This window comes from Manacus candei, unplaced genomic scaffold (genome assembly GCF_025592945.1).
Source record: "Manacus candei isolate 608988 ecotype Guabito, Panama unplaced genomic scaffold, ASM2559294v1 h1tg000005l, whole genome shotgun sequence".
Classification (NCBI taxonomy): Eukaryota; Metazoa; Chordata; class Aves; order Passeriformes; family Pipridae; genus Manacus; species Manacus candei.
Genome location: NW_026138053.1, coordinates 21,910,667 through 21,921,117, shown reverse-complemented (window position 1 = coordinate 21,921,117; position 10,451 = coordinate 21,910,667).

Sequence of the window (10,451 nt, the reverse complement as noted above, 5' to 3'; positions counted from 1 at the left end):
TCTCCCCTGGGGGTGACCTTTCCACCACACCAGATTCCTGCAGCCTTTCAGTCATGCACAGCACAAGCCCTTTGGTAGTTCCCAAGCACCAGCACATGCTGGCAGCATAGGGGACATCTTGGGCACCTACCTTTGGGCCATGGTGCTGCAGCCATCATCACTCCTGTCCTCCTCCTTTGTCCTTGCAGCTTCCTTCAGCTTCCCTGTCAGCTCCCGGCATCTCTCCGCCTCAGCTCTGGCCAGTGCCGTGGCCTGCTCGGCCTCATTCCGTGCCAGCCTGGCCTCCTGCACGGCAGCAGGGTGAGCACCCAGGCACCAGCCCCCAGCTCCTCCCAGGCTCCCACCATCCCTGGACTCACCTCCTGCAGGAGCTGGATCTTGTTCTCCAGGAGCTCATAGACGTGCTCCGACTCCCGCTGACGCTCCTCATACTGCTGCCGGAGCACGGCCTGGCTACGGGTCGTCTGGTTCTCTGCAGCCACCCTGCCAGGCACAGCACAGCATGGCACGGCATGGTATGGTGCGGCATCTCACGTGACATGGCACGGCTTGGCACAGTATGGCACAGCATGGCCTCCCTTTGCCAAAGCCCCCACCCCAAACCAGCTGGGCTGGGTGATCTGCACCACCCCAGGTGTGCCCAGCCCAGTCCCCTCCATGCCGTGGATGCTATTTCTGCAAGATCCCCGTGAAGGACATGCTGTAAACCCCCAGCACTGCTGCTCTGGGGACACGGCTGTACTGGCAGCACCAGGTCATACTCAGACTCTGACTCATCAAAGCACTCCTCACACAATCCCAGAAACAGAGGCTCCCCGGCTGGTTGCAGTGCCCCTGCGCCCCCACCCATCGGTGCCCCACTGTGAGACACCCATGCCATGGCCCCTGGGCACATCACTGCCCTCCCCCACCAAACAGGTGCTGTCTTTTATTTTTGGCTGGCATGGAGGGTGTAAGAGGAGCCCTGTGGGTGCCCAGCCCCATTGCAAACCCCTCCAGCCCCACTGCAGGCCCCTCACTGCTCACTGCAGGCAGGGTGCAGCTAGATGACCCCCCTGGGCATCATGTCTGCTCCAGGGTGAGGGGGTGGGCCAGCCCCACTCACCATGTGTTGTCCAAGGCTGCTTGTTTCTCCTGCAGCTCCCGCTTCAGGCTCTCCACCTCCACCTTCAGCTCAATGTTCTATGGAGAGGGAAGGAGGATGCCCCCGTGCTTGCATGAACCCCCAGCCCCACTGCCCACGGGGATGCATCAGAAGTGGCACGGGAAACCCCCACCCCACCACAGGGCTTTGGGTGCTGCTGGCACGGGTGATATTTTACCCTGCTGGTGTTGGGATGGGGTGTACCCACACCATCTGTCTGCCCCCAGACTGGCACTGCCACCCACCCCGGGCACCCCATCAGACTGGGGATATCCTCCCCAACTATTTCCCCACTCCTGTCAGAGGAAGAAAGGGGCAAACTCCGCCACAGCAGCTCCTCCAGCCCCAGTGCCTGATGCCCTCCCCCTGGCTGCACTCCGCTGACCCTATTCCCTCCCGGAAAAGAGAGGGCACTGGCAGGGAAACCCCCTCATCCCTGTCCCCCACAGGCGCTCACCCGCCGGTAGACATCGTCCCGGCTGTCCTCGCCCTTCTGCTGGACGCGCTCCTCCAGAAAGTAGATGCGCAGTTTGAGGCTGAAATTCTCCTTCTTGAGGTCGTTGAGGTGCTGGGACAGTGTGCGGTACCCGTTAGCCATGGCCGGCGCTCCATGGGGCGGGCATCCCGGCACCCCTCACATGGCGCCGCCGGGGACACAGCCCAGGGTCCCTGCCCGCCCGCAGCTCCCGTCGCTGGCCCCGCTGCTCTCCCTTCCCTCTTTTTTTTCGCCTCCCAGAGCTATTTGAGGAATCGCTGGAGCGGGGACAGCGAGTGGTGAAACCCGAGCCCCGGAGGCCCCCACGCGCCACAGCCGGGAGGGCGGTGAGGGGGAACGTGGCGCCCGGGGGGGCTGAGCCCCCTCTCCCCCTGCCACCACCACCTGCCCCGCGTCCCCCTCCTGCGCTCCACACCCCACTGGTGTGCCCAGGGGATCCGGCACGTATTCTACAAGCACCCGACAGTGCTGGAAGGGTCCTGGCAGTGTCACGGATGTTCCTGGCACCCCGCGGTCTCACCTGCTCAAAGTCCCGCAGGGTCTGTGTCTGGGCGAGGGGACCCATCTCCAGATCCCGGAGGAGACACGTTTGCACCAAGGAACCAGGCTGGGGCTGAGCATTCAGGGGGCCACGGGACCCCCCTGGCTCAGCTGGCACAGGGTCCTCGTCAGCTTCACCCCATGACTCGTCTTGGGAAGCTGGGAGGGAGTGAAGGCGAGCAGCGCTCAGATGAGCAAAGTGGCTGCTCCACACACTGCCTGCCTCTGGGATGTCACCAGGAGAGACACGGGGATGCCTCGGGGACCAGAGAGCCACTGGCTCATCCCCCTTGGCAGGGCACGGGAACAGGGCATGCAGGGTACCAGGAGACTGTGGGGATGCCTTACCCTCCATGCAGCTGGCTCCAGGGAGCACGGCTGGCACGTCGCTGTTGCAGGGATCCCTGTGGAGAGGAGCGCACGGCCGTGTGACACACGGCACTGGGGGTCCTGCCTCTGGGACCCCCCACGTACCACCCAGCATTGTGCCAGAGGGGCCAGGGAGGGCACACGGGTGTCCGTGTACACGTGGGGGTGCACGTGTGTGTTCCCACCGGGACCAGCCGGGCAGCAGCTCTAAGTGCAAAGACACGAGGCCCTGGGGGCTGTGCAGATGGCCATGTCCCCTTAACAGCACTTTAACTCCATTAGCAGCCCTGGCAGGGACATCTGAGCCCCTGCAGCAGCCCCCCATGGCCCCTGGGAGGGGGTCTGGGTGCATGAGGCAGGGCTGGCCCTGGTTGCTCTCCGAGGGGCCCTGTGCCTCCGTGCTATCACGGCTTACCAGCTCCCCACTGCAGAAGCAATCGGGTTTATTTTCAGCTGAGAAGTGTGAGTCACTTCATGATTTAAAAGAAAGAAGAAAAACAAAATCCCAACAAATAAAAAAAACCTGTTTTTTTTTCTTTTAGAGAAATCTGAGTATTTATTTTCTAATCTCATCTCATGGTGGGGTCCCATGAGCAGGTAGGTGGGTAATTGCCCCAGCACCAGGGTGGGCACAGTGCTCTGCCCTCATGCATGAGGCTGAGCCCCAAGAGCCAGGCAGAGCCAGCACATTCCAGTGGCACAAGCCATGGTAGGGGCCCTGGAACCACATCCTCCAAGCCTTGCACACCACACCAGCACCCTGCGGGAGGGAACACAGCACTGCCAGCCTGGGAGGGAGCAGGGCAGATAGACATGGGGTGCCATGGCCCCTGCAACAACAAACTGTCACAGAGGGAAACTGAAGCATGATGGCTTTAAACACACAAGTACTTGTCAGGCATGGCCCTGCACCCTGCCAGGCACTATAACCAGCATGATACCCAGAGGCACAGCACCCAGAGGCACAGCACCCGGGGTACCAAAGGTGTGGTACCTGGAGGCGCAGCACCCAGAGGTGCAGTGCCCAGAAGCCCCAAGGTAAAATAACCATAAGTATGATGCCTGAGGAGACCTGATACCTAGAGGCATCCAAATTTCAGTAACCAGAAGTGTGATGCCTGAGGAAACCTGATACCCAGAGGAACAACATCCCAAGGAGGCACGACCTCTGGTGGCATGACTCCCCAGGAGGAGAGATACTCAGGGGTATGATACCCAGAGGTGAAAATCCCAGGAGCCATGATACCCAGACTTGAGATGCACAAGGATCCACAACACTCAAGGAAGCACTGTACCCAATGGAAGATATCCCAAGACGTGATAACCCTGGAGGCAAAATACCCAAAAAGGCACATGACATCCAAGGAGGCATGACACCCAGAAGTGTAATACCCAGGGACACAACAATCAAGGATGGATGACAGCCAAACACCTGATGCCCAAGGAGACATAATAACCAGAGGCATAATACCCATGGAAACATAGTACTGTACCCACGGAGGTGCAAATCCCAGGGATGCCATGGGATAATGACCAAGGAGCCAGGAAAGGGCTAAGGGTTACTATCTACAGCCTACACACTGTAGCCGCCACATTATCTTTGTGGATGGAAATCTGCACAGCTGACATCAAGAAAGAATGACTTGGCCAAAGGAGGAGGTCCTGCTTTGGCTCTGACAAACTGCACAGAATGGAACAAAACTGTATGACTGGAACCTTGAAGGAAACTAAAAAAAAGTAAACTTTTCCTGATTAAGGATTATTTAAACAATAAAACGCACACCACTGCAAATGCTAATAAGCTTAATGAAGTACGTGCTGCCACATATATGACTGTTACCCAACTATCTGCTTAGATCATGCTATATGTAACATAGGAGGAGGGGGCTAAGATTGGGCTGTATATAAGGAAGGTGAAAATTTCACTTAGAAAGGAGACTCAAAAGTACCTTAGAGACAGTCAACAGGCTACTCTCCTCTCCCTTGTCCCAAGTTATGGATGCCTTCTTTCTGTATACTATTATTATTACCTGGGTTAACACAAGTGTGCACCATCCTAAGAGGGAACAGAATGGGCCAAAAAATGTTGGAAAAACAAGAATAAAGCAATTATTTGTGCAGTATTGGGGGCTCACTAATCTTACATGCAAAAGAAAAGCAAGGAGTCCCCTCTCCCCCAAAAAATGACAGATGTAGAATATGCTGCTTTGAAATCAGAAAATGAGGAAGTTAAAATGCTATTGGCCACAGCTGAAAATAGGGAAAGGCAGCTGCAGAAACAGTTAGAGGAAGAAAAGGAGAAAAAGACACAAAAATTGGAAGAAAAGGTAGAGATGATGCTTATGCAGGCTGGCAATCACCTGACATCATACAGATTAGAAAACTGATTGTATCCCCTGAGGAATGGGATGAAAACATATGGGGTGACCCCAATGACAGAAAACTGGAGAAAGATGATTCTTTGTCTCCTTCAAATCCCCCTGAGTATGAAGCGAGATGCATTATGGAAACACAAAAAACAGCTGAACCTTGGGAAGAGTGGGAAACCATACCCAAAAAACAATCCCATTCAATTTGATTCAGGTGGAGAATTTGTAAAAGCGCTGTGGCCATGAGGCAGGTGGGACTGAAATCTGGCAGGTGGAATCCTATCAGTGCATACATAATAATGGCCCACACCTGATTCCAGGTGGGCCTCCTCAACTATTAATAACGTTTCTAATAGATAAAGGAACACAAATTCCAATATTAACACAGCAGGAGACAGAGAAGCTGGACAAGGAGTCAAAATCACTGGAGTGAATGGAGCAAGTGCTACATGCCAAACTGCCAAGGTTAATTTGTGGCTCCCAGGCGATAAGAACATGTCCTCTCCTCACTTTGCAGTAAAAGATCACAATGAAAACATTTTGGGTTGCAAACCTGGCAGCTGCTGCACAGCAGTGTTTGGTCCATCCCTTCAACCCTGACCCTAAAAGAAATCCAGAGAGTACAGAGCATTCCCTCTGCACAGTGCCTGCCCTCCCTGATGCAAAAGCTACTAGGAGACCACAATAACAATTTTTCTGCAACATGGACGGAACTTGTGAAGTAACAGCTGATATAGAAAGACAACATCTCCAGAGCCCACTCCCCATATAATTCACCCATTTGGCTAGTCCAAAAACTGGACTGGAGATGGCAACTAACTATTGATTACCAATGCATTGACAGTTTGGGAAGAGATATGATCAATGCCAATATCGAGCCTTTAACCACTGCTGTGCCAAATATCAATGCATTGGTAACTCAAATTCACGGATCGTCCCACTCATGGATGGCAACCCTAGATGTAAGATATGGTTTTTATGGTTCCACTCCGGGAACACAACAAGGGTTGATTCACCTTCACATGGAAGGAAGTGCAGCATATTTTTAGTAGGTTGCCCTATTGATATAAACACTCTCCCACTATTGCTCATAATGCCCTGGCAAAAGTCTTAGGCATAATCTCTATCCATCTGAAGGTTAGGATATATCAGTATATGCAGGATATCATCATGAAATCATCCCAGATTGGCCTGGTCAGGAAGGGACCTTAAAGACCACCTAGTTCCAAATCTCCTGCCATGGGCAGAAACACCTTCCACTAGACCAGGTTGCTCAGGGTCCCATCCAGTCTGGCCATGAACACTTCTAGGGATGAGGCATCCACAGCTTCTCTGGGCAACCTGTGCCCACAGAATGGGGGTTCAGTGAACATGGTTCCCATTGTAATCTGTGGCAAAAGAGGGCAAAAGAGCCAGAGAGAACACCAGACTTTATCTAGCACTCTTTCAATGACCCTGGAATGAGATATTCCAGTCTTGAGAAGGGCTCGCTGTCCCCAGTGCGGGCAGTAACACAACAGGAACAGATAAGGAAAGAACAGAGCGAGAACATTTGGGGGAATACCCAACTGACTGATACCCGGCCAGCCTGTGCTCAGACTGGGACCATGGCAATGGTACTAACAACCCAAAAATAACCTTATGCCTGGGAAACAAAATATTACTCCTCAGGGCCACCCTGAGGCGGGGCCGGCCTGGTGCCACATGGGCTCTGGGGTGAACAAACAGAGCACCCGCTTTCCCGCAGCCCAGCTGCCCTGCCAGCACCCCACACAGCCAGAGTGGCCACGGGGGTGCTGGGCCAGCAGGAGCCCCAGGCTCTGCCATGGCCATGGCTGGCTGGGCTGAGTGGGGGCTACCCCCTCCCTCTCCCTGTGCCCAACACTGGGAATTTGTTTGCTGTGAAGGGGAGGCCACCACAGTGCTGCTGGGGCTGCAGGAGGACAAGAGCCCTTTCATGCTGGTCCTGCCACCCTGGAGCACAGAGCAGAGCCACCGGCACGGCGCAGAGCGAGGGAGGCACAGCCCCAGGGCCTCCCACTCGCCAGACAGCACTGCCCACCCCCATGGACCTTCAAGCCCTGGCACGAGGGGTGCCACGGGGCCCTGACTCAGAGCACCCACTGACTCACAGCATCTCCATGGCATCACACCAGGGCCACTGCAACCACTTGCTGGTACTGGCACCCCAAGGGTGCCATCAGGGAGAGGGGAGAATGCAAAGATAGCAGCCAGAGCCCCCCATGGCACATGGGCTGTGGGAGGGTGGCTGCTGCCCCACAGGAAAGCATCCCCAAAACGCCTGGCACCACTGAGCACACCAACAGCAACTCACCTCCCAGCTACTGGATCACCCTGCAGGCAGGCAGATGGACAGAAGGACGATTGGAGGGATGGATGGCAGGCCCCAGCCCCGTGCTCAGCCACAGCCACTGTGGGTGCCAGTGGCTCTAGGCTGGCAGAGGGGCTGTGGCAAAGGCCAGGCAAGGCCAGGCCGAGTGTGGCAGCTCAGACGCCGAGCATGGCACATCCCAGTTCGCTGCTGACTCGTTGGCACAAATGTCTCAGTGGGGGCGGAGTGCCGCCACGGGGAGGGAGGATGGAGCGGGGGACAGCCGGCCACGAACGCTGTGGCTGCCCGGGTGTGCGTGCACAGCACACGGCGCGGCCACCCACCGACCGCCGGCGCACAGGGCACGGCAACAAGGTCTCCATTGAGCACAACGGGAAAGGGGGAGCCGGGGGCCGGCGCTACCCACACTCCTGGAGAGGCCGGCTCCCGGCGCACCGCAGGCGTGGCAGCCGGCACAGCTCCCAAGGCCCAGCAGCCCTGGCTAGGTGCCGGCACAAACGGTCTGGCCAGCGGCTCTAAGGGTGGAATTGGGGATGGACAGAGCCGGGGAATAGAAAGGAAGATGAAAGCGGGGCTGGGGAGATGGAGCAACCAAGCTCCCTGCACTGGCACCTTGAGCCATAGCCCTTCCTTCAGGGCCAGGCTTGGCTCAGCACCTCCCAGCAAAGCCCATCTGCCCAGTGCCCGAGGAAAACCCAGTGTTGGTGCAGGCACAAGCCCAGGGTCCCACAGGACCCTACAGCTCCTGCCTTCTCACCTAGCACGCACATATTGCCCTGACACCCACAGGTCCCCACAGCACAGGGCACCAAACACCAGTGTGCCGCCAGTACTAGACGAGGGACCCCTGTCCCTTTCACGCACAGCAGTGGCTCCCTCAAAACCCTCACCGGGGTGCCCAGCAGCGCTCCTGGGCTTGCCCAGTGCAGGGCCGAGTGAGCCACCAGCCCGGGGTCCCAAAGCCCTGTCACCAGCACCAGCCCTCAGGACCACAGCAACAGGCAGGGACACCCACGGCCCAAGGGAATGGGGCTTGGGATAGGGGGTTCCCGCCCCGCACATCCCCGAAGGAGCACACCCGCATCCCAGCCGCATCCCGGCCGCATCCCGGCAACACTGCTGCCGGGGGTTACCTGGGCCTCAACCTGCCGTGGCATCACCACAGCCCTGCCGTGGGCACACGCAGCCCTCACGGGTGTCCCAGGCACAGGCAGCCCCCCCGCGTGCCCGGGACACACGGACATCCCGACCCGCATCACCCACGGACACGCGCACCCGCGGATGACACCCGCACGCACGGACACGCTCCTTACCTCCGCCGCGGGGCTCGCATCCTGCCCCGCCGGGCTCCGCCGTGCCGGGCCGGGCAGCGCCGGGCCGGGCAGCACCGGGCCGGCCACCGGTGGCACCGGGCCGAGCCGCCGGGTCTCCGCAGGCACCGCCGAGCCGCCCCAGCGTGCGCCGGGGAGGCGGCTCTGCGGCACCGGCCGGCTCCGCCCGCCGCTGAATCCCCTCCTCCACCTCCCTGCTTCCATCCTTCATCCATCCTTTCCTCTCTCTCTCTGACCCCGCATCCTTCCTTCCCTCCCTCTGCCCCCCCATATGTCCTTCCTCGCTCCGTCTCCTCCCTCTCCCTCCCTCCGCCCTCTCCCTGGTCCCTCCATCCCCCCTTCGTCTCCTCAGTTCCCCAATCCAGCCATCCTGTACCGGCTGACACATCCACCCCCACCCCAACCCTCCACTCCGGCCAGTCCCTCTGGACTGAGCCCCAATCCTTCCTCACACTTCAGTCCCCCAGAAACAATTCATGATTTCCCAATCCCTCTTCCAACCTCACAGTCTACCCAAAAGACACCTAATTAACCAAGATCCTCCATGTCACCCCCAACCATCCATCCTGTCACCCCAGTTATCCCCCAGTCCTCCTTGTCATCCCCTTCCTTGGATGCCTCCATCCCAGACCTGACACCCCCAAATCCCCTTTGCCACTCCCAGACCCCCATAAACCCCCCTCACCGTGTACCATTCCAGCCCCACAACATCCTCACTTGCTTTCTAATGACTTCCCAGTTCTCCACTGGGACATCTCTGTATCCCTTTATCCCCCTTGACCCCATCATCATAAACCCCCTTGAACACCCACCATTACATCTCATCCCACCATAACATCTCTCATCTCCCCCACCCCTTCCCTTTGCTCTCCTTTGCCACTCCCCATCCCAACTCCAATAACCTCAATCCCCTTTGACCCCCCCTAATTAATTTCCCTGCTTGTCATTCCAATACCAGTTCTGCCCCTTCCCTCTCCCTCATTGCTTGGCCCCATTCCCTTCTGTCCTGCACCCCCATATCCCCTTCCCCAGCTGTCCCCTATGGCCCTCCCACCTGCTGCCAAGCAGAGCCCACCCAGGACCCTGATGTGAGATGATGACCAAGGACCCAGGAAAGGGCTAGGGGTTACTATCCATGGCCTACACTGTGCACCCCCTGTGTTACCTGTGTGGATGGAATAGATGCACAGATGATGCCAATAAAGGATGAGCTGACTGAAGGAGGAGGTCCGGTGGAGACGGGATGGTCCTGCATTGGCTCTGATGAACAGAACAAAGTCATACAACCAGCAATGTAAAGGACACCGTGGCCAAAAAAGTACTTTTTTTCTGATTAAGGGTAATTTAAATATTAAAATACACTTCCTGCATATGCTGATAAGCTTAGTGAAGTACATGCTACCACTTGTATGACTGTATTACTCAATTCAACTTAGATCATGCTCTACATAACAGTGGAGTAGGGCAAGAAGATTGGGCTGTATATAAGCAGGGTAGAAATTTTACCTGGTTAGGAGGAAGACCCAAAAATGCCTTGGAGACAGCGATGGGCTACTCTCCTCTCTCTCCTCCTGTAAGTTTCTGTGTACAATTGTTATTATCATTACCCTGGTTAACACAACATTATTGTTACAGTAAGAGCTCTATTGCAACTGGTGAGTTTTTCAATGCCAATTCCATATCTATATTTCTGCTGCTTCAATAAACTGCAGTACTTATGAATCTGTGATCACAAAGGCTCTTATGGAATGTAACCAGACCTATGGTGTTGAATTAACATGTGAACAATATGTTGAATAATATGTGAATCTGCGCTTGTGGAAGTTCCTGTTGAACACGACCTATAGTG